Source organism: Micrasema longulum, unplaced genomic scaffold (assembly GCF_059751315.1).
Source record: "Micrasema longulum isolate JH-2025_06_02 unplaced genomic scaffold, ASM5975131v1 h1tg000067l, whole genome shotgun sequence".
Taxonomy (NCBI): Eukaryota; Metazoa; Arthropoda; class Insecta; order Trichoptera; family Brachycentridae; genus Micrasema; species Micrasema longulum.
In genome coordinates this window covers 414,046-435,599 of record NW_028277274.1, presented here as the reverse complement: position 1 = coordinate 435,599, position 21,554 = coordinate 414,046, and the positions used below count along the sequence as shown (strand labels likewise).

Here is a 21,554-nt window from a genome sequence, read left to right as displayed (position 1 = left end):
TGTACTAATGCAAAAACCGTAACGATGTAGAATTCCAAATTATATATTAGTAATTGAATTTTATCATATTTTAAAAGGTCCTTCAAACAAAAATAATTCAGTTATATTTCTACTATGTAATTTGGAATTCTCTATCCTTCATTAACTATGCGTTGAATGTTATAATAACGATACCAGTTTCGAAGATGTCGCGAAACCTATGAAACTGGTGCCTGGTTATTCCAAATTTATGGAAATCACAAAAATTGTAATTTAAAAAATATCGAATTAACAAACTAGCACGTAATTTTTTTTTTTTCGTTTAAAGTTAAATGATGAAATCGTTATATATATTTATACTTATGTTGAAAATTATACGTATCATAATAAAAATAAACGTCCAACAATTTCTCGAAGACCACATACCGAATACATGTAATTTTACGCAACTTGACTGATACAGTTATAAAATGTGCAACGTTAGTTAAAATTAAACTTTATATAGAAAGTTGCTTAAATAATAAAAATAATGCGATGAACTGGACGCCACCAGAAATGTTTATGAAACAAATATGTATTTTGTAGTATATTCTTTTATTGAGTGCAATTATTTCCATTGCATACTTTTATTGTATTGCCAGTCATTTGTTCGTCCATTGCGTGGTACTTATCTTGTAATTTCCTATTTCAATCTAATAATTGTTTGATTGCTGAAAGCATTCATAATATTTTTTTAAATACCACAATTACAGTGCGGGAACGTGCTGTTCCTACTTTAACCGATTTAATCAAACCGATGCGTTCAGTAAAGTTCATATTAATTGACTGTATTGATAACATCATATTAATATTTATTGAGATCAAAAACTGCATAATATCAACAGGATTTCGTTGCTTGTGTTGATACATTAGATACATTGTTTTGTATTTTTTTTATTTTTGGAGCATTAGAATTTTTCAATTTGAACGTTTATTAAAAAGTTTTAATTCAGAAAAAAACATACAGAGTTTTTTTTTACAAAAAAGAGTCGTAAAAATATATGTTAGTCCCGATAAACCGCTCTCAAGCTATTTGTCATCGAGTGCACAAACACAAGTTCGATATTTTACTTAAGGAGCTACAGAAAATTGATACAAATGCAAAAAGTGCAAGGTATACAATATTTAAAATTTAAACTAAAAATGTATTATGTAACTTAGTAGACATTATAATAATAAATATGTACATCTCCCCCCCCCCTCCTTATCCTCTCTTCAAGCATTTTTGTCCTTATCCCGCCCAATTTACAGTAACTTAATGTTCTTAAAATTAATATTTAAAAAATCTTTGATTATTGAGTACTTGAAAATAACATTTTTATATGTATAAATTGTATGTATTTATTTGATATGTAATATATATATTCTTTACTAACTTTGTATACTATGTGGAAATCTGTTATTGGTTCTGAGTTTATACACTATATCTGTTTATTTACTAAAAATATGTATGTAGAACTGTTGATTAAAAATATAAAAAAAAGAAAAAAAAAAAAAATAATAATAATAATAATAATGTTTATTGGGCATTATGAAAAGAATCCCTTTTAAATATTAAAAATAATATTTATATAATGCGTATTTACATTAAAAATATTTGTATATAACCCCTAAGATAATAATGTTTTCTGTATAATTACAATATATTTTTTGTTGTATCTATCTATGTAGGTAAACCCGTAATACAATATTGTTAAAAATGATAATATATGAAAATATACACATAAAATCAAAAGTTTACAAGAAAGATAGCTTATTTACTTAAGTACAGATCTTTCAGGTTTCAGATATCTCTCTATAATATATCAAATAATGATATTAAAAATAAAAAAAAACCGTTTTAATACTCGTACATGAAAATTTAACATTTAAACTTACTCTTGTGATACCCTTTTAAGGAAGGCATGGTCTAGGATTTATTCACGTCATACAGAAAACCTAGAAATGGATGAGATTAGGTAAGTAGGTACCACGCGAATTAGATTTATTAAAATTTAATATTTAGATTATTACACCATGATTTGGTGTGACACACGTTTTGTATATCCGAATTATGTTTCCAATAATCATGTGTTCATTGTACTATACGACATTTCTTAGGCATCCAGATGTTTACTAACTGAGATGGATATGTTCTCATCACTATGGCAGCATCATCTGCATGGCATGCGACGTTAATGACCTTATCTCCTTTAGTAGGTTCACTACTTTTTTTTTTTTAATATTGAAAAAAAAAACTCTTATTTTTAGTATTCCTAAAAATAAAGATGTCTTGTAAATGTACAGAACTGAAGAAATACAGTAGCAGTAGCGTTTGTACTCGTCAACAGCTTCGGCATATATCGGGGATTTGTTGCGGAAACAAAATTTAAAAAACGCTTTTGTTCGCCTCACTTTTCAGAGCAAAATTATTCATCACTCGTTCTTATTGGACGTCCAGGAATTCTGGTGTTCTCATATAAAATATATTAAAGGTGCGCCCTGCTGCATAAAGTACCGTCGTTTCACGTGACAGACTGGCGGTCCGGCGACATCACTGTCACCGACACAACAGACAATCCGTAGTTTAAAGTACGTAGAGCAAATTCTTGTGGAGAAATTAGTAAAGGTACGCCACACGTACCTTACTGCAATTATTTGCATACTCTCGACTGCGATAATCGCTTTGTTTGCTCATTGCATAAAAACTTCGATATCGTGACGGGAGAAAATAAATATTTCCTTATGAGGCCGATATGTGAACGTTCAGATTCGATTATGCGACTATTGCGACTCTGATGTACCAATGGCAACCAATGATATACCAACATATCGCCGCGATCGTAGAATAACGACGGATGTGCGAAAAATGGTACTTTGACTTTGTTAAATATTTTATATTTAAAAAGATTTTATAAATGCTTTGTATTCTTAGTTTGAAAAAAAAAAAACTGATACATGAGGGGGTTTAAAGCGAAACCGCCACTGTCCATGATCACGGTTTTTGGAAAGACCAACAAACCACTTGCCAAATTACTATTTATTTTTAGTTCAATGTGGATATTCAATATTATATTATACCGTGCACAAGTTGCACATTGAACTTAAAAGAAATAGTATTTTTCCTGTTGGTTTTGTTGGTCTTCCCAAAACAGTGCCGGTTTTGATTTTGACCCCTTCATATATCACGACTAACCTATGTAACCCAGTATCAAAGTATACTACACACACTTAGGTAATAGATTTCTCTGGATCATGTCTAGTCTACCTAACTAGGGACAACTTGTTTTAAGGCAGACATTTTTATGCAAAATAAACAATAACATTAATACCTACTAGTTAATTTACTATACAGTTAAACAATATTAATTTATACCATTTATTATTTAAGTATTGAGTAAATTTTCCGATTTTTTCTCGAACTAAACCCAGTAAACAATTTTTTAATAATGTATTAAATTGAAAACTTTTGTACTTATTGAGTTATGCCATGACATGCAGTTATGCTCTCATGTAAAGTCAAAGAAAATCATATGCGTCGTTGTTCTACGATCATGCCGATGTGTAAAATAAATTAAATAGTTGGAATTTTCAATATTGTGTATTTTTATACTAGATTCTGAAATCAAATCACTAGATGGATGTTTACCTTGAAATTTATTTGAACAGAGAGAGAAAATATTTTTTGAGATGGGAATACGGACGTCTTGGTATTTACAGGACGTATGACCTATCATTGAACGGTTTAAGTGATCACTTTACATCATTCCCTGCTGAAGTCAATTTATAAACATTTATTTAATTTAAGATCTTTAAATTATGGAAAAAAATATTTTATTGATTTTATCACAAAACAAGCATGATCTCAGTGAGATTTTTTTCTCTCTACCATAAATTTTTCTGTACTTTTATGTCTAAAACAAGTTGATATTATTAATATCAAAATTAGTATTGTAGAATTACACAAAGATAGTAATATGTGTTAACTTTATTATATATATTTTTTAATTAATCATTAATTTAAAATCAAACTCTTCGAATAGAAATAGAACAGGTCTGTGGTCCCGTGGCTAGTGTCGCGGACTCGCGGATCATAGGTGCCAGGTTTACACCCCGCTTTACCACAACTTGATTCCCATTTTTAAATATAAAGTTATTTACTTAGTTATTTAGTTCGTTAAAGAACGTAAATATTGATTTGAAATCAGAAATTTTCGCTTTTAAAGAATATACATAAGTATTATTTTTAATGTATATTCTATATAAAATCTGAAATGTGCGAATTTTTCTGTTCTATATTTTTTCCGAAATATTAGTATTTTTTTAGTTTTTCTTATTAAATGGTTATTTTCTAGTTTCGTTTTCACTCGTAAACAGTTAAAATATTCTAATTTCTTGCAACGGAGAAGGAAAACATTTTCGAGAAGGGAATGTGGAAGTCTTTACATTTACAGGTCTTATGACCTGTCATTGGCTCGAGAGGAAATCCAGCCAGTCTGCAAACATTTGGATATTCTCAAAACATAGTTAAAATATTCTTTAAAAAAACTTAATGTTTGATTTCCTATATAATAATGTTGGCGTTGATATTTAAAATGCAAATTTGATCGTTTAGGGGGAATCAAGAGCCTCGAACTCTCATATAAGCTCACTGACATTTTGAAACATGAAACGATTCTTTGGAGACATCTTCAAGGATTGTGCAAGTTTAATGCTTTTGATATTTTCTCTAGGCCACTTCATACGGGCGACTTACTAACCGAAAACGGACGCATTCAATCGATTCGGCATTGAAAACAAAAAATAAATATTGTGTTTTTATCATTTCAACACTATTCCCTAACGGTGCATGGAGCACTGTCTCGGTACTCCGATCTCAGCTCGTCAGCGATCATTTATTATAATCGGAAAGATAAAATGATTAGTCGTACGCGTTAGACGCCAGTCCTGAAACCAGGAAATACAAGGGTTGTTTGATATGCTCCAAATTCGACCCGCGTTTCGAAGCGAATGAGAAAAGGTTTTTGGACTTGTGTTTTTAGTTCCCCTGAAGTTGTATGCATTTCTTTCAGCAATGCTCCAACATTTCTATAGCTTCCTAGTAGAACGTTTAGCTGACAAGTGCGCATTTTTTAAAGTAAGTTTTTGGGGAAGTAGCTATTCACATTTTTGAATTTTTGTCTTCTATTTGGTTAAAAGTACTTTTCCATTTCTGATCTCAAATTACTCCAAAGTGGCATTTATCAATTTATCATTTACTCATCATCTCTACTTTTACAGACATTCCTCGAATATAAGCTCCGGTTAAGAATTTTTATTTTAGGTACAGACACTATAGTTATAATTACAACTAGTTTTCAGAACAGTTCATGTTTATGTTGGGAAAGTGCTCTTGGTCAGTCAAGTACAATACCTAAATCTCGTATACTAGACACAGATAATAATATTTCATCGTTCAGTGAGTAGTCGTATATGATTGGATTTTCCAGAAGAAATAATCTCATAACCTTGAACTTACTTCAGTTGAGATGTAGATTGTTGGATGAGCACCAGGGCTGGTATTCCGAACGCGTTTACAGAGCGCTATAATGCGAATTTAGTACGTAAAAACGCGCTATACCGCGCTATAATTTCGTTTGGAATACCAGCCCAGGTGCTAAAAGACAGTAAATTAGATTGTAACAGTGAACAATCGGAAGGGCTGTCAATCTGTTTGAGAATTTAAGTGTCGTCAGCAAACAGCCAAATTGATGATGATATATGTATACAGATGTTACTACATTATATCTGTTTAAATCACGTCTGAAGAAACATCTCCTTTCTCTTCCTTAATCTCTCTTTCTTTCCTTTTTCCTCTTTTTTCCTTTTTCCCATTGAGTTATAGTTTTGATTTAAGGTAATTTATAAACAAATACGTTTTTTTTTATATATCTTTAGCTTTTTAATATTTTTTTCTATTGAATATGTTCTGAAACTTGAATTATAAAAATAAATATTTTATTTTATTGGTTGGTTGGAAAAAATTGCCATTTGGCAATAAGCCCGCCAATGTACAAATAACATTATATACAAAAAGTTAAATAAATAAATAATCGATCATGAATTTAAAATTATTTTTTATTTCATCATCATTCCCTTTCCGCACCTAATGGTGCATAGGGCTCTGCATTGGTACCCAAATCGCAGCGTATCTTGATCATTTTTGTTACACAAAGATAAGATGATCAGTCTTACGCTTCGGGTACCAGTTCAGGGACTATGAAATATGCTTGTGTAAAAACAACCTTTAAAAAAATAGTTTCTTTTCAACTATGTCGGGAATCGAACCCGAGGCCTCTTGCATGGTAGGCAAACGCGCTGACCACTACGCCACGAGGCCGACGATTTTTATTTAGTCTTACGTTATTCATTTAACATTTGCTAAATATAAAGTGATAAAATATTTTCTTACGACACAAAACACGATTAAATCGCTCAATTGATTGTTTCTTTTCCGCTTCGTTGGTAATTTTCTCACATCATTGTGAATAATTTATAGTTTTAAAGCGAATTATTTGTACAAACATGTTTGTTGACAGATCTCCTTACGACACGAGTCCTTGGCGTAGTATTTACGGTTGAGTTGATTTATGTAGTTATTGTCTGTTAGTCGAATGCGAACGGCATTGAGTGCAATGGAATACACCATGTGATACTGAATTCATACTTATTGATAACAATAATGTCAGCTTGGGGACGTGGACACTCTTGAACGACATTTAAATCATGTAAAACATTGACTTTTAATTTCGAGAAAAAAAATCACACGGCAGCCTGGAAAACTCTAACCTGTAATTATTATTATTATTCGTCATAGACAGGCAGCCTTTGCTGATGCGCCTACATATGTATATCTCGTGTACTGCTTTTTGTCTGCGTTATTTATCCTTCAAAAAAGCATCCAAACGGTTTTGAACCGATTGACCGAAATTGAATAGACAACTAGGCTTGACATTTTATTCTAGTCTGAACCCATCTTGCTGGAAATAAAGTTTTTATCGGAATCGAGGTGAAATTGGGGACGATAGAGCTTCTAGTTATGACCCCGTAAATTTGTGTTCGGATTCAATCGATGCATCTCATGCAGGGGGCAGTCATTGTAATTATTGAGTATCTTATACGTTTCTATCAAGTCCCCTCTCTTCCGCCGTTCTTCCAATGATGCAAGTCCTGGTGTTTTTTACCTACCGTGGTAAAGCATCCTTTAGAGTGATTTGGAGATTTTTGTAGCACATCTTTGGACTTTTTTCAGTTGCTCGATGTCGCAATTTAACTTGACAATGTAGGTTATATTACGCTCTCCTGTAATGTCGCAATTTAAATTAACAAAATGGGTTATGAAATCCTCTCCTGTAATGTGCAACTTAAATTGACATAACTTGATTGACACGACTTTATCGAGTCTTATTTTTTAAATCAAAAACTTTGTTCTAATAAAGGAAATTTTTTTAATGTATAAAGCGTATGTAAAAACTAAAATATGTTATATTCAACTACTATAGGGAACAGAAAATCAAAATGACATAAACAGACTACAAAGACAGCGAAATAAAATATTAAAGTTAGTATATGACCTTCCCTATTTAACGGCAACTAAAGAACTTTTTAAATAAACCAAACAATTAAATGTAACTGAACTGTTTAAACTAGAATCCTTAAAATTTATTCATAAATTAGCCACTGATGTAATTGTAGACGAAGAAATAAAACTTGAAAAAAACTGTAGTAAACATGAACACAATACGAGAATATCAGAAAAATATCATATACAACCTTTTAAAACGAGAAAAGGACAATCGAGACTAATAAACCATGGACTGAAATTATACAATAAACTACCAGACTAAACAAAAGACTCAGACAACCTTTACAAAAGATGTTAAAATATTATTATTATCAGTAGAATGTGAATTTTGAAAGTAAACATATTTTGTTAAATGTATGTAATCCGTAAGGGTTTATCAATGAAATTTAAATAATTAAAAATAAAAAAAAACAGGTTATATGACTCCTGTAATGTCGCAATTTAAATTGTCCGTTTCCAGGCCAATGAAGACTACAGTTTTGCGTATGAATTAGAATAAGAATCCTTCGGGAGTGTGTTTGACTTGATAGTTACTCTCATGTAAAAATCCCGGATAAGTCGGCCCCGTAATGCAGTGGTTGGTGCATTTGACTTTTAACCTACTATGCTCGATGTCCTCGCTCCGATTTCTGGCAGGGTCGACGTGAAATATTTGTTTTAAAAGTGGACTGCAATATTTTACTGTCCCTAGACTGGTACCTGTACCGTACGACTGATCACGACAGTTATTTAAGATTCGCTGCATTTGGTGTTCCAATGTAATGCCCTATGCAATATCAGATACGAATGTATTGCTGGATCATAATCGATATTATGTTGTAGTTTTTTTTTTACTGTTTACAAAATTGCTATGAACCTACTCTTTACGTATGTAATGAAGGTTGCTATATTATATTTGGTAATAGCGTTTGGCCGAACATGTAATTACTGAATGAAAACCTGCGGTTGTACGGATTCTGGACGTATGAAAGTGCTGAATGCTTTTAAGTTTCTATCAGAAACTATTTATTTAACATTGTTGAAAATAAAGGTCACGGGAATTAATTTGTACATTCTTCGAACTGAAAATTGATTTTTAATTGAATCTTTCCTCTCTCGTGTTTTCTCACGAATTTTAAGATGTTAAAGTAAAAATTCCGTTTTCTCTTTTGTATTTATCCATTGAAGAATTAAAGTCCGACGTGTAATTATCTACTTTAGCAAATAATCGAATAATTTAAAATCTGTTGATTTAAACACGCTAACTGAAATATGGCTGTCAAAGACCATGAATCATAAGTATAAACAACAAAATAAATCCAAGAAATGCGTCATGTGCTCACTTATTTCTTCCAAAGGAATACTGTATATTAAAATCAAAATAACTTTGTCTTTTATGGACCATTTTAGTTTTTGTTTCCATTAACTCTGAAGAAGGCAATGTGTTGCCGAAACTAGTTGTTTTATAAAGTGGTGCGAACGAAAAGTTATTTTAATTTTAACTCTTTAAGCCCGCTGGGACGGGTGAGTTGGATTAGATTAGACCCAGTTTTAAACTCCTCTTTCGAGATTTTTTGTGGGTTTGCAGTATCATTTAATCATCAAAATTTGCTCTGAACCGATAAAAAATACGAATAGATGGATATTTTTGTTTGATTTTTAACGATTTTGTGAAGGAAAATGACGCATAAAAATCACTAAATAATTGATAATTTTCAATACTTCTGGGTCTCATCGAACCCATCTCCGCTGGGCATAAGTTAATAACGTTTCATAAAGGTGCTTCAAACATTAAAAATATGGCATCTAAAGCATTTATGTGATTATTGATAAGTTTTATTTTTATCTTCAGTTACAACATTGATTTATTTATCCATATAAATTTAATGTTTATAGGGTTTTGTCTATAAAATCTAAATAAATTATCAAATTACGAATACATTAAAATTTATTTCGCCCTTGAATATTTGCCGAGTTCATTAATAGCGATTTTACTAGGATTATTTTTTCAAACCTTTAATTAATTTTACCGCTTGATCCATGCAATACGGCTAAAAAATCTCATTATACCTAAATTGACGACTATTTTCGTGTTATAATTTTGTAACTGCTTTAGCTCAATGATTTTATTTTTACAAATGTCCTTTTTTTATTTCTAAAATAAAATAATTGTTTTCGTATTTTAAACTACTCTGATATTTCAAAACATAAAGTTAAATAAAATGAACATTTTTAATGATATGTACCTGGCTACTAACAGTAAAATATGATGGGTTTTTAATTAGAGTCATCAAATATAGAGCAATAAGTACTTTCTTCCTGTTTACTTGAAAAACTTCTTGTTTCTTTTTATATTTAAATGTTTTCTTTCCGTGAAACATGAAACTATTAATCAATATTATTCACTAGGAAGTTATTATCCATTTGCATTGCCTGGTTAAAAGATACCCATCAATACTATTTTATATTTAAGTACATACATTTCCATGCATACATTAACCCCGCACTGGCCGGCCACGTGGGCGTGACAGTACCGTCACAACATCTTTACTGTCACCCACTCGCCGTGTCACAGATAGTTAGTTACATGTTAATGTTACATGCTGCTTCACGTAACAGTCACCCGAGACATCAATCACCATCCGCCTGTTACACATGTCACTTTTTTCGCCCGGATTACGTCACACGATGTTGCATATCATTTTATGATCTAACGCTAACACGATATGCTTAATCCGCGGCTCACTCATCCCCGAGTGGAACGAGTTTTCCTGTTATTAATGGATTTATTCCATTTTCTTTGTAGTATTGGTCTGCAGTCAAATTAACCAGATTAACGATTCTCTTTTCAGACCATCATCAGATTTTTTTCTTGTCTCTTTACTCTCAATAGTTGATTATAAACAAACAACTAAAATATTATTATTATTAAATAAATAATTAATGTGTTTCTAAAAAAATGTTTCATATTTTTTTTTAAATGGGTTACAGTGTCTTTATCAGTTATTGCGTTCAACCATCCATACTAATATTAAAAATGCGAAAGTGTGTTAGTTTGTTTGTTTTTGTTTCCTTCACGTCTCAACGGAGCGACCGATTGACATATTTTTTTGTATGGAGAAATCCGGAGAGGTGAAAAGTAAAATAGTATACTTATTTTTTGATTCCGAATTTAAAATAGTACAATGAAAAAAATATACAACACAGCAACAACGATGAACATTATTTAAAAATGAGTAGGCGGTAAGTTTAATATTTCATTTTAAATTAATTCTTTAAATTTTTATAATTTATTTATTTATACTTTTACATTGTTTGTATTTTTTTTATACAGAATATTGTTCCCTCAATTGACCTGCTTTATCTGTCGTTAGTTTGGTTTGATTTTCGTTTGGGTTTTGTAGTAGGATTTCGGATTTGAAAACAGAATAGCGATTCTTCGTCGCCATAGACATCCGGATCGGCATATTTTTTTCATAGTGATAGTTAGAGCACCGGCAATCGACCGAGCTACTTTCTATCTAGAAAAAATATTCAATTCCATCGCGAAAATTATTGATTACCGACAAAACGAATTAATTGCCTAACTAATTTCTCCCTAATACCGTGCGATCGAAGCCATGGGTAAAAGCTAGTATAGTGTGAAGTCAAAAGAACAAGACGAGGAAAAACACGAAAAGAAATAGGGACTTAATACAATGCTAACGGAAATATAAAAGAAGTAAATTGTTGCCTTCGGAGTAAACGTAATAAATAAATAAATCCTACGGTATGTTAATTATTTTTTTATTTTATTATTTATATCTTAAAGTAGGGCACACATATCATACATATTGTTATGTGTGTTCTAATAATAACATTGCAAATATATTTAATTTATAAATTGTTTATCACATATGTCTTGACCATTATTTTAAATTTTGATATGTTTTTTTCTTCATAAATATTTTTTTCCATTTCGTAATACTTTTTAATTGCTTTAAATAAAATTGAATTTTGTGACTTTGCCTTTTTCCTAAATGGAAGTCTAATTTTGTTCTTTTCTCTAGTATTGTGATCGTGTTCATGCTGGTTCCGATCAATTTTTTTCCAAAATTCTGTTTTTTTATTAGAGTTTATAATTTTATGAACAAATATCATTGTATTGTAAAATATTCTTTGTTTATATGTTAATAATTTCGTTTCATTTACCATCGACTTTACCCTCGTATATCTGGTTTTTTTCAAAATGATTCTAATTATTATACCAAGCAATGATCCGTACGGCTTTATGAATGAAAAATATTACGTATTCAAAATACGCCATCGCATAAATAAAAAAATCCTACAGTGGCATGAGTATCGGGTAACCTACATGAAGTCGTACATTTTTTACACTTTTTGTGCGGTTTTATCATATGCTAGAATTCCGTTCGTCCGTGCGCTTTGTTGCTGCAAGATTTTCGATAATATTAGCTTTCATATTATGTAAATTAAATTTGATATAAAATTATTTCTAACTTGATCTTCAACTGTAAATAGGGTCTAGATTTCTTACTATACATGCGCTCTGTAGCTGCAGAATATGTTTTAATCAAGATTCTTTAATTATTTAAAAAAATATATTAACACTTCTTAATATTTTTTGTAAAATGTAAAGGGGGGCTAGATTGTAACCATCCGTGCGCTCTGTAACTGCAAGAGACGTTTTTATCTAGATCCTATGAATGTATTGTTAAAATTTAAAAAAATATGTCGGAAACCGAGAATTAAAATCTCAACCGCCTATGCGCTCTGCAGCTGCAGGTCGTGTTGGGATGTTTATTGCGCGTCGCCCTTGAGGTGATTTTCCGCAAAAATGGCTCTATAAAAATTATCTGGAATAAATCGAATAAGGGTTAATAACCTACCTAAGTTTCAAAATATATATAATTTTTTTTTAATTTCATTTTTCGCAAAAATCTTCATTGGTGCTTGTTTTGCTAGCAAAACTCTAGAAAATAAATTTAAATATTTTATTTAAAATTGAGCCTTACTTCAAAATAAATCAAATCAACGTTTAAAAGTGCTTCATTTTAAATATATAAATTAATTTTCATATTTATTGTAGTCAGTAATACTAAAGAAATTGTACATAAGTTACACTTACTGTAAAACAAGGGTAAGTGTGTCCATACGCTCGTTTTTCGTTATTTTACCCATTCCTCAATATTTTAACAAAATTGTTTAAAAGCATATAAATAAGGACAAACGTCATTAGATTTGGAGTCGATAGATTTTATAATTTTGGTTAAAAATTTTGCAAAATTCATTTTAAATGTAATTTTAAATTCATCTCTTCAATTTATATGCCACACTTACCCTGATTCACCTCAAATACATTATACTAACTCCTGTAGTTTATTAATCTATAGGATTGTGTACAATGTATAGATAGCGAACTTAATTTTAACGTATTTCGATGAATTTCCACCTTGTCAAATTAAGGCCGTTGTAAGCATAATATCTGCGGCATCGCGTGTTATTTTTTAATACCGGAACGCGAGTGCAGTACGACCCAAGCTCCGCGTCATAGATGCCACGTGGCGGATTGATTTCTCCCTAGTCGCTAGTCCCTAGGCAGCAGTCACCACACAGCACACCACTGGTGGAATATTAACTACCATTTAGTATGAGACTCGGCTCACCTCATTGTTGTCCCCGTGTAAAGTGGGTCGGCCATTGTACCACCCGCGCCGGCGACCTCTCACACTCTTACCCGCCTGATTCCGAGTACCGAGCAAACTGCGACTGTGAATTTTCTATCGATACCTTACTTCTGCACGTCACAATCGTAATAATTTAGGTAGTTATAGCGAAATAATTTAGGTAGTTATAGCGAAATATAAAACTTCATTTCGTTTAAATCCACGCATTTATTTTTACTTTTGACTTCACTATTTCTTCCTAGTTTATTTTTTTTCACTCTTTCTTCCATAAAATCTTTTTTTTCTACTACTCGTATGATCAAAGAATCGAATTCGCTGCTGCTTGTAAAATTAGCAAAATTATTAAAAGATAAGTGTCGATATAGTTCCAAAACAAACTTAAAAATAAAGAGTTTTTTCATAACTATGCAACAGAGGATCTAAAAATATCAGACTGGAAACTAATTCAAAAGCAATGTCCCAGAACTGCCTTATGTACCGGGGAATAAAAAAGTGAGAAAAGTGTAAATATATTTAAAATGAAATGTAAATAGTATATGGTATTGATTTAAGATAATTTTTCGCAAATACATTTATTTATATTTTTATATACGTATCTTTAGCTGTTTTTCTATTAAATATGTTTTGTAACTTAACTTAAAAATTATTTATACTATTGGTTGGTAGGAAGAAATAGCCATTTGGCAATGAGCCCGCCAATGTACAATCAATATTATGCACAAAAAGTTAAATTAAAAATATATATATATAATAAAATAAAGAGTATATATGTAAAAAATACTAGTTTAGATATATTAAAGGGGGAATAAACAAAAGTTAATATAAGTGTGCATATAAAAGAACAGTTGAACTATTACAAATTAGGACAATAAATGTAAAATAATGTTAGAATAAGCATAGATGTAAATATTGTGTTGTAGATATTGTATGATTTATTTGTTCTTTTACAATTTATGTATTACTTTTTTACACAAAAGATATATTAGACTATGTAATTCATAGATCTAAATAAAATATAGGCGTTTATCATAGACATGAAAAAATTGTGAATTGTACATTCTGTCAATTTTTTGCGGAAAAGAATTTGAAAAATTAAAACCAATAAGCTTGACCAATGCTTTGTTGTACCACAATGATTTTTAAAAATTGTGAAATAATGGTTTGTTTTGATGATTAGTTATATTTTGATATTAATATTCATTCCTCATCTGAGTAAAAAAATCGGCTAAAACATGTCTGTATTTTCGACTAATTTATTTGAACCATTCGCCGAAAATGAAAAAAGGGTTTTTCCTTATTGAGTTATGAATAATAAATCGCTAATTATATGCAACATTCTTATGTAATTTAAACGATAGGCGCCAATTTTTTCACCGGTCTCATCTCGGGAGCCGGGGAAAATAAACACATAAATAATCAGATATTATTGTCCGACTTTATGGCAATTTTATCTCCGTGTTTAACGTTAAATACGAACCGGTCTGTTTTGTATTAAATTTTCATAAATTTTAATACCTCCGACCTTGTACACGCGGCATCCACACTTCCACATTTCCACACATCTACAGTTCAGTTGACGCGCGATAACGCATCGCCGCTCGTCTTGCGAATTGGCATGCATCGATCATCGATTCAACATCGATACGCGGAAAAATGACGCACTTTTATTTATACTTATTAGTGATTTAGATAAGCCATTTTTATTTTAAATCATTAGCATGAGATATTTATTAGCATAGCCTATCACATGAAATGCTATTGATAAATTATTACTACTACCATCACGCAATTTCCCCGTAGGGGTAGGCGGAGAGAATTGACCGCCACACACGTCTATCCTGGCAAACATTCCTAGCTTTTTCCACATTCATACATCATGCCATACATGCCCTTCGGTTCTGCCTGCTTTTGACATGACCAGACTTAAAATTTTGGTTTATCTGATCATGCCACGTCTTCCTTGAACGTCCTCGTCTCGTGTTACCGTTCATTTTCGCAATATATACTTGTTTTACCATTCTTTCGTCGTCCATTCGTTCTGCGTGACCGAACCATCTCGGAGACCCTTTCTTAATCTTATCAATTATACTTGACTCAGATTTACACTCTCGCCTGATTTCACCATTCGTAACCCTGTCGTACATTGATTTCCCACACATTCACATAAGAGATCGCATTTCAACCGCGTTCACTCTGCTTTTATCCTTCCTCTGCCAGTTCCATGTTTAGGCATAAATGATTATAATTACAATATTTTAGTCGTAAGAATATTATGATTTAATCTGAAATTTAACAGCTGAAACAGTTAAGAATCGTGTAAATCTTAAATTAAAATAATCTTATCCCACTTGATTTAATGGCGTATAATTTAATCATCCTATGATTATCTTTCGCTGAGTAATCTACCGTTTACAGGAACAAAACGAACCGCAGGTATTCAGGTCGAGAATTGCGAGCGCAAAACGAAACCGTCCGTTGCACGTTAGCTGTTAAACTAAAAACCAAAATATTTGATATGGAACAAAAAAAATGAAACGCAATTTCTATGCAATAAGAGCGAAAGGGCATCTCTATAAGCGGGTAGCGTAGTAATTATTACTTTGACACGTTACAAGCGCGAAAAAAATTGCGGGTAAAAAATTAGGGGAAAAATCGCGGGTAATTGCCTTCTGTGCCTTCATTCTCTAACAGACTTTCATCATGATCAAACGTGATGCAGATATAATCAGAAATATGCCGTCGTGTGTGTATGAACAAATGCTATCATTGTACTATAACTGTGAAATACATATGTATCGTTTCATTCGTTAACACTTTACAATTAATAGAATACATAGATGATTAGTCAAATTTAATTATAGTGCAATATTTAAAATTTTGACTGCTACCAGCTAGCGTCGTGTATATAGTAACGAGTTTCACAGAAATAAACATGAAATATTTATTTATTTACATACATACGTTTATTGTACATTATTTAAGACATAAGTCCAACTCCATGGGACTAAAAGTCCAACTCCATGGGACTAAAAGTCCTGTGTTGAGATGGGAGTAGCAATTAGTTGACACAGACAAATGAGAATATCACCACAAATATAGGATCAGAAACATAATTTTTTTTTTTTTTTAAATACGTATATATATATATGGCACATCAATATGGTAAACAGTAAACTCAAACATTCGGAAAATCACCAAGGAGTTTCCCACTCAAATCCCTCCCACTAAGGAAAATCCAGTCCTTAACTACTTTCTTGAAAATAGTTTTTGTCCTTGAGAGCTTAATACGCTCTTGCAAAATATTGAACACTCGGTGCGATAAATGAGAGATGTCTCTGAGCGAAAGTCGTACGGGTTTTGGGTATGACATAATTCATGCTCTGGGAAAATCTCGTACGGACATTTTGCTGAGACTTCTCCTTATAGTTCGACCAGAAGTGTGTAAGTGCTTCTTTCAGGTACAGTTGTCTCATATCCAGCACCTTTATGTACTGGAACCATACAATATATATATGGATATCTCTTTTTTTACATTAAATATTGCACGTGTTTCAAGATTTGTTTTTTTTTTTTTTTAATTATATTGTTGGCATCGTAATATTTGCTTTATCTCAGATGTAGCTTCTAGCTAGGTATAGAAAAAACCGTATCCATTTCTTATAAGTCACGATGCGTCATATTTCTTTACAATTTCGGTAATGTTTTGTATGTGCTTTGTATATGTATGAAATAATGATTGAAGGTAGTTTTATAATAATATTTCACAGTCTGAAGCGTAAGACCGGTCACCTGAATTTCATGAAATAATAACTCGAGATCCGCTGCAGTGCGTGTTTTAAGTACCAATGCAGTGCCCTACACAACATTATATACGAAAAAGGGATGAATTGTATTTTTCGTAATCGCGAATAGAAAATATTATTCCGGGCAATAATCTCAAGGAAAAACATCAAATTTAAATTATACTCATCGAGATTATTGACTTTTAGTTAATGACGTCAATTTAGATATTTTCAATTGATATTATTATTATATCTTGACCTTTTACACGTATTTTAATAGTTATTGAACCTTAATGTTCATATCCTAAAATGGTCATATTTATGTGAGAATAATAACATGGACAGATTTCTATTTAAAAACAAATTATAATTTTGATACACAAACGCAAATAAAAAGTATTAGAATTGTTATTTAATTACTTTATTTCTGATATTTAAGTTAAATTAAAGTGTCGCACTGGACATAAGAAATTAAAAGGATTTGGCTATGCCGTTAATTAATTTGATAAAAAATATCAATTAAAGTACTAAGTTCAATTTTACAAGTTTTTCAAGCATATACTAGCAAACACAAAAAAAAAAATCAAGCCTGGGTGTTTTGTGATGTAATTTGCCGCTGTTATTGGTCTCCTGGAATGCTACGGTGCAAAAAATAACTTAATTAATAATATAATTAACTAATTGAGGTATTGACCAATTGATTATAAATCAGAATTTGAATCTGACTCACTTGATAAATACTAAGATATATACGCCACGATATTTTTTCTGCTTTAGGTGTACGTTTGAAATTTTACTGGAATCATTGTAACGCCACATTTAATGATTATTTTATGTTAATTATATTAGTTAAGTTTGATTATTACTTAGAAGTTGTACGTATATATTTATTACACATTAAATTACCGCTCCTTATAACGTTAGTGCTGACGTCACTGCCAACCAGGATGATCGAGATTTAGAGTATCGTCAGAGGCCGTGTGACGTCAAGGTTGTCAACAGCTCGAGATATGTGTCTTCGAGAAAAAATGTCGACTGAACCGCATTCCTGATAGCGAAAATATGTCGCGATGTAGGATTTTTATGTCTAGATTTTTAGTGCGAATCCCGGATCTTAGAGAAAAAACCTTCATCAAATCGATACCGGATCGTGCGTACTTTATTCTTTTACTCTCTTCATAGTATAGTGTACATATTTAGTCAATTTTCATCATCATCATTCCCTTTCCGCACCTAATGGTGCATAAGGCACCACATCGGTTCACCGATTGTGGCGTATCTTAATCATTTTTGTTACATGAAGGTAAGGTAAGTTTTTTTATTTATTCAATTTTTATTTCTTTGAAAAGCTATAAATTTATCAATATTTTGTTTTATCATGAAATTATTATAATTTACTAACAATATGTTCGTATCCCACTGATTTTTTTCAAATTGAACTATTTGGGTGGGTAGGAAGAAATTGCCTTCAGGCAATATGCTAGCCCTTATGTTTGTAAATTGTATATGTATATAACAAACCGGGTTGCGGTCCCGCGGTAGTATTGTAGACTCACGGGCCGAAGGTCCAAGGTTCATTTCCCACTCTACCACAAAACGATTTCCATTTTTCCAGCACAAGTTATTTACGACTTTTAGGGAATGGTCTGAAAAGTTAAATATTTTAGTAAATAATAAGAACTCTAGTATTTCTCCTTTTTCTCAATAAAATGGCATGACTAAATCTAAAAAATATTTGAAGATGGACATGTCAAAAGACAAATGTCTAAATAATCGTCGCGCGTACATGATAAGATGTATGAATGTAATACATAAAGACATATTGAATGGCGTTTTATCCCCTCTGCCTACGTCTACAAGGGAACGGCGTGATCGTTTATTTATTTATTATTATATATAATACGACTTAAGCCAATTACAACAGTTATTTGAAGAAACATAATATGTTCAAAAAACTGAACAAAAATAACATGAAACTATACAGCACAGACAAACTAGGGCAATTAAATGATTGTATACAATATATTCATAAACACGATAAAAATATAAAACTTCAAGCTAAACCATGCCAATCCATCTTCATCCCTCACTGCTTTAGTAACGAAGAGATCTACGAAAAGCCGGAAGATCTAATCCAAAGAATTCTAAGGTATTAGACGAATTGACTAATGTACACATTCTAGACATTGGGGGCATAAAAACAAAAGTTGCTATTTTGTTTACACTTTAAGAAAATAAAATCAACTCACAATAGTTTTATATTTTTCGTAATTTATGTTTTAATGTGTTTGACCTAAAATGTCAACCTGTTGCCTTTGTCAGTAATATCTTTTCAATTTCCTAAACGTTGCGAATAAATTATATATTTTTATTGTATTATAATGTGTATCTGTGGATTGCGTTTTATGATAATTACAAAAAATGTGCAATTTAATTTTAAAATGCCTTAAAACAGGTATGGTTGAATTAATACCAACTTTCGAATTATGTTAATCTTGATGTTATATCTTGCAACTCTTGTTGCTAAAGAATTACACTCTACTGCAACATTGCTTTAATATTATATTATTCAATAAATAGAACTGTGCTCAAATATTCATCCAATTATGTTCATACAGTAATGACAGTAGCTATTTTAAATAAAAGCGTAATTAATATTGCAGTACAAAGCGATTATGAATCAATTAGAAGTAATTAACCGATTCGATAAGCTTATTTAAATTACGATAATTAACCAGAAAGGATTCATTTTATAATTTTGTCAACAATACACCTATTTGACCGTAAATAATTTCGTTTATTGATAACATGAAATATATTGGATTTTAATTCCGTACTACTCTCAAACAAAGTAGATACGTATTTTGTTTTAGAAAAATAAAAACTTACCGCAAAACCTCTTTTGGTCTTGTTAGTATGGAAACCGTAATGTGAAATAACTAATTTGGTAAGAAACCAAATAAACAATATTTCGTTTAGTCCACTCCTGTCTAGTTTTAAATATCGTTTACATCTCACATTACGCTTACCATCCTGACAAGATAAAATACTTGATTTATTAACTCCATATGTAATATTAAGTAAACATTGAAAAAATTAAATAGGATGTAATTCATAAGTTAAGTATAATAAATATGTTTGTATAGCTTTGAAACCGATTGGTAGAAAAAATAAAAAATTAGGGGTTAAAAACAAGGTTGTTTTTATTTATTTTATTATACTTAAATTTGAGAAAACCTAGTTTACTCAAAACTAACAAGAGTGGACTTGGTTCACTTTGCCTTTGAACCACTCATATGACGTTTCCGTTTTGTATATTATGACTAAAAAATGTCTTTTTTTTCATTTTATGTCAAATTAAGCTATTTGTATTCATTACCTTTTCACGAAATAAAATTCAAATGAAAATGTACCCATTTTTCTCAATGTTTTTTCAGTCTTTAGTATATACTCATATTTATTGTTATTTATTTATTTTTAATACATTTATATTATTTTTAAAAAACTTATCCCTAACTCTAAGGGGCCAAGAGCCCTGTGTTGAGTTGCGATATAACGTAATGTAAACAATAGCAAAAATAAAATTACGTTGGTAACGTAGAATGATCATAATATTGAAGTATGTTTTGATATATACCCGTTTTAAAAATATCATGTTCAAGTTTAAAAAACACCCACTCACCCACCTTCTCACACACTTACAATCACACAAACACACTAGCTTGTATTGTACGAGTATTTAATGTATTTCTGTGGATATCTGTCATTGGTTTTATTCTCTGTATATTTTATTTGTTATATTTATTTACATGTATTACTGTTGATATCCCTTATAAATAAAATAAAAAAATAAAAAGTCAAATAAACAGAGAACGAGGCGTATTTGTTTTAAAATGTTTAACACGTGTTAATTTTAGATAAATAAAGAAAAATGTGTAATATCTTTATGTAAATAATAGCTCGTAAAGACTTCTTTTAAACGGTTTCTTTACATTGTAAGTAATTATTTCAATTATGTATGTTGTCTGTATTTCATGTAGCCGAAATGTTGATGCTTGTTTCTTGCGTTCTGATTTCACTCAAAAAAAAAAAAATATATTTTTAAATTTTTTGCTATCTCAAAATGAATTTTGCAACTTCCAGGAGTATTCATAATGCTAATTTGTAATATGGTACTTACATATTTAAAAAAAATGTGTGTTATTTTCATTTACGTACCATGTTAATTGTTATTGAGATTTTTATTTGTCAAAAAACGACGGTCATAACCTCACGCCTGAAAACAAGTAAAATAACAGATTGAATTCTATTCAACTGGCCCGAAGAATGTATATTATGTATCTTTGTATGTGTCTGTCTGTAGTCGCTTGTTATGGTAATAGATTCACGCTCAAATCAGCTGATCGGCTGTACCTCGTAATATTGCCTTGCTTAGTCTTACTGTGTAGGAAAATTTCCAGCAGCCTAAATGGTCTATCCCGGATG

At 31.0% G+C, this 21,554-nt stretch overlaps 2 protein-coding genes and 1 long non-coding RNA gene across 3 annotated transcripts in view; 2 read left to right on the top strand and 1 right to left on the bottom strand.

Moving 5' to 3' along the window:
- Nucleotides 1-21,554, top strand: part of Naa15-16 (N-alpha-acetyltransferase 15/16) — a 330,864-nt gene that overhangs the window by 100,094 nt on the left and 209,216 nt on the right. The window lies entirely within an intron of this gene.
- Nucleotides 1-21,554, bottom strand: part of LOC148285046 (uncharacterized) — a 105,345-nt gene that overhangs the window by 81,612 nt on the left and 2,179 nt on the right.
- LOC148285047 (uncharacterized) lies at nucleotides 4,316-6,091 on the top strand. Its single transcript, XR_015823075.1, has 2 exons — nucleotides 4,316-5,555; nucleotides 5,651-6,091. It is a non-coding gene; the product is annotated as an uncharacterized LOC148285047 (long non-coding RNA).